This window comes from Octodon degus, unplaced genomic scaffold (genome assembly GCF_000260255.1).
Source record: "Octodon degus isolate 3935 unplaced genomic scaffold, OctDeg1.0 scaffold00030, whole genome shotgun sequence".
Classification (NCBI taxonomy): domain Eukaryota; kingdom Metazoa; phylum Chordata; class Mammalia; order Rodentia; family Octodontidae; genus Octodon; species Octodon degus.
This window is the reverse complement of record NW_004524606.1, coordinates 18480703-18485197: the sequence shown is the minus strand read 5'-3', so window position 1 is coordinate 18485197 and position 4495 is coordinate 18480703.

Genomic DNA, 4495 nt, shown 5'->3' with positions numbered 1-4495 from the left:
CTCTACACTCTCTGCAGGGATTGCAGCTGCAGGATTACACCCCAGGCGTGTATTCCAGGCCTGAGCTATGCCTGGAGGGGGCAATTTGAAGTAGGGGGAAGAGGAAGCTCTCCCACAAACTCACCAGACCTGGGCTAGGACTGGGTCTGGGGGTTCCCCGGAACACGGCTGAAATTTCTACCAGATGGGCGGGGTGGGGGAGGTACTGCAGAGTGGTGGTGGGCGGCCCAAGGGGGTGGGAGAGGGTCCAGCCCACCCTGTGCCTGGGCTGTGACTGGTCCTGCCGGCCAGGGTAGCAGGAAGCTCTCCCACACACTCACCGGATCTGGGCTAGGACTGGGTCCTCTATTTTCTAATATCCTCTTCATTCTCCCTTTTTTAGGGTAGTATAGTTTTTCACTGTACAGATCTTTTACATCCTTTGTTAGATTGATTCCTAAGTATTTCATTTTGTTATATGTCATTTTGTGAAAGATGTGCTTTGCTTAATTTTTCTATCTATGAGATTTTTGCCTGTGTACAGAGATGTTATTTAGTTTTCAGTGTTTACTTTGTTTTCTGCTACACTACTGAATTTGCATATTAAATCTACAAGTATTTTAACGGAGTTCTTGTGGTCTTCTATGTAGAGAATCAAGTCATTCACAAATAATGATAAATTAACTTTTCTTTATTCCTTCCCCCCCTTGTATAATTGGTCTGGCTAATGTTTTCCAAGCTATGTTAAATAGGAATGATGATATTCATGCTTAATTTTAGAGGTAAAGTTTCAGTTTTTGACCATTTGATATGATATTAGCTGTTGGTTTGTCATAGACAACTTTTAACACATTGAGGTAAAAATCATCTATCCCAGTTTTCTGTAAGGTTTTATTATGAATGGTTGTTGGGCTTTGTCAAATGCTTATATCTGGCAATCTACACAACTAATTTGAAGACACTAATATGCAATATAACAACCATTGTTGAATTTCTATTTTGCTTATTGAAACTGTACTATTTCTAATGTTTTCTTTGATTTTTTTATTTTTACCATTTTTATTTTTAAAAAGAAAATAAATGAAATTTGTTTTCTACATCTATTGAGATGATTATGTGACTTTTGTCTTTGATTTTGTTAATACACCATACTACAATTGAGTTTTGTGTATTAAGCCTCCTGCATCTCTGAAATGAGTCCTTCTTGGTCATGGTGTATAATATTCTTCGTAATATGCTGCATATTGTTTTCCAGTACCTTATTAAAGATTTTTTCTTCTATGTTCTTTAGGGAGATTGGCCTGTAGTTTCCTTTTTGGTTGCATTCCTCTCTGGTTTGGAATCAGGGTAATACTTGCTTCCAGGAATGATTTTGGAAGTATTTCTTCCTTTTCCATTTCTTTAAAGAGTTCCAGCAGTATTAGCATTAGTTTTTCTCTAAATTTCTCATAGAATTTATCAGTGAATCTGTCCAGGTCTAGGCTTTTCTTTGTTGGTAGATTTTTAAAAACATTTTCAATTTCATTAACTGATATCAGATTATTTATAATTTTGTATCTTTTTGATTTATTTTTGGCCATCTTAATTTGTCTGGGAATCTGTCCATTTCTTGCATGTTTTCCAACTTATTAGAATATATGTTCTCATAGTAGCCATTGATGATCTCTTGGATTTCTGTTGGGTCCATTGCCCTTTCCTCCTTTTCATTCCTAATTGCTTAAATGTGCATTTTTTCTTTTCCTTTTTGATGAAGTTGACTGATGTTTTGTCAATTTTATTTATTATTTTGAAGAACCAACTTTTCAGTTCATTGATTCCTTGTATTGTTTACTTAGTCTCTATTGCATCAGTTTCTGCTCTTATTTTTTATAATTTCCTCCATTGTTTAAGTTTTAATTTGATTTGTTCTTCTTTTTCTAGAAGTTTTAGGTTCAACCCTAGGTCATTTATTTGAGCTCATTCTCTTTTTCTGATGTGTGAGTTCATCACTATAAGTTTCCTTCTTGGGCCTGTTTTTATTTGATCCTATAATTTTCAGTATGTTATGTTGATATTATTGTTTAATTGCAAATACTATTTAATTTCATCTTTAATTTTCTCTGTAACTCATTTGTTGTTCAGAGGGTGTTGTTTGATACCTGTGTTTATTTATTTGTTTATTTGTATTTTAGGGAAGGGTCTACAGAGTATTCAGGGTCTCACTATTAGATTGGACTCATAGTGCTTCCCCTGTTTACAGACTCCCAAGCGCTGTGATTACAGGTGTGCACCACCATGCCCAGTCTCAATTGACATCTCAGCACACTCCAGGGGCCGGGCCAGCACGCACAGCAGGCCCAGGGATTAAAACTCCAGCTCCTATACCTGCTTTCAGATGCTTTAATCTGCTGAGCTCTTTGGCTGGCTCTCATTTATTTTCTGTGATTTCCAGTTTCAATGCACTATGGTCAGATAGTATGTACAGGATGATTTCAGATCCTCTACATTTACTTATACAAGTTTTACAGCTAATATCTGGTCTGTTTTAGAGAACATCCCATGTGCAGTTCAGAAGAATGTATATTCTGATGTTCTGTGCTGGAACATTGTGCAGACATCTACCAAGTCAATTTACTCATGGGCTTGGTTTAATAAGAATATTTATATGTTGTTTTCTGTCTAGTTGATCCATCCATTTGTGAGAGTGGGATATTAAGATTACCCTCTACAATTGGCTAGAGTTATTTTATTTTTCATGACTGTTAATATTTGTTTTATAGTTTAGAAAATTGGTTTTTGGTGCATAAATATGTATGATTGTTATCTCTTCTTGGAGTTTTTGATTAACAAGGATGTAGTGACCATCTTTGTCTCTTTTGATTAGCTTTGGCATATAATTTTCATTGTCTTCAAATCAAATAGCTAATCCCTGCTTTTTTTCTGGGTCCCTGTGTATGGAGGATTATTTTCCATACTTTGACTTTTAGTCTGTGAATTTCTTTTTGGACTAAATGTGTTTCTTGAATGCAGCATATTGTTGGATCTTGCTTCTTGGTCCATTCTTCAAGTCTGTTTCTTCTGATTGATGAGAACATTTACACTGATGGTTACAACTGATATATATATATTGTCTTTTATTTTTTCATGTTGTTTGCTTTTCTTGTCTGGTGGCTTCTTTCTTTTGGTGTTCATGTGTTTGTGGTCTTCATTACTTTTTTTTTTTTTTTTTTTTTTTTTTTTTGGTGGAACCGGGGATTGAACTCAGACCCTTGCATTTGCCAAGCAAGCACTTATTCTACTGAGCCATCTCCCCAGCCCCTTCATTACCTCTTTATAATATGTCCTTCGGAGCATTCTATACAGCTGGTTTGGTGATCATGAATTTCTTCATTGTTCTTTGTTGTGGAGTTTTGTGGGGGTTCATAAATCTAGGTTGAAGATTGTTTTCCTTTACAGCTTTCGATACCTCAGTCCAAGCTTACCTTGATTTGAGGGTTTGTATTGAGAAGTCTACTGTGATTCTGATGGGCTTTCCTTTGTAGATGGTATGTTTCTTTTATCTAACTGCTTTTAATCTTTTTTTCTTGTACTGAATTTCTGGAATCTTGATTGTTATGTACCTTGGTATAGATTTATTTTGATCATGGCTATGTAGAGTTCTATATGCTTCATTTATTGGCATGTCAAGTTATCCATGATTGGGAAATACTTTGCCATTATTTCTGTGAAGAGGTTTTTATTGACCCTCACCCTGAGTCCATCTTTCTCATTGATTCTAATCAAACTTATGTCGTTTATGTTTGTTTCATCTTGTAACTGTTGGATTGATTTTCAAGATCTCTTGGTATTTTTAGGTTATCTTTCTTCTCCTGCTTGCTAGCTGAGTGTTTTCTAGGTCTGATATTCCATCCTTGCTTAGGGGCCTACTTTTTAGTACTGGGTTTTGGTAATTGTTATGACATCCTCATTCAATCTGCTGTGTATACTTTCAATGGAATTTTTATTATTATTATTATTTTTTGCATTACTGGGGATCAAACTTGAAACCTTGGGCTTGCCAGATAGGTTCTAGTACCACTGTGCTATTTTCTCAGCCCCCTTCAATGGAATTTTTAATCTCCTGCATTTCCATTTGAATCTGTTTCCCTGATTCCATTTTTTTAAATGTATTTATTACAGGGTCTCACTACACAGATTGGACTTGTAGGGATCATTTATGATTTTCAGCCTCCCAAGAACTGCGATTACAGGTGCATTTCACCACACCCAGTCCCATTTGCCATTTTAGTGTGGCCTGCGGGTGGGCCAACATGGCAGGCAGGGGATTGAACCCCTGGCTTCTGCGTCTGCCTGAATGGGTACTTTAATCCACTGAGCTATCTGGCTGGCCTCACTGATTCCATTTCTTGTCTATATTTGACATTCTTTGTTTTCATCATTTTCCTGAGCTCCACTATTTGCTTATCTGTGTGTGCTTTGATGTCTTTCATACTGATAGTCATTTCTTCTTTCATCTTAGTGATTATTTTTTTTTAAA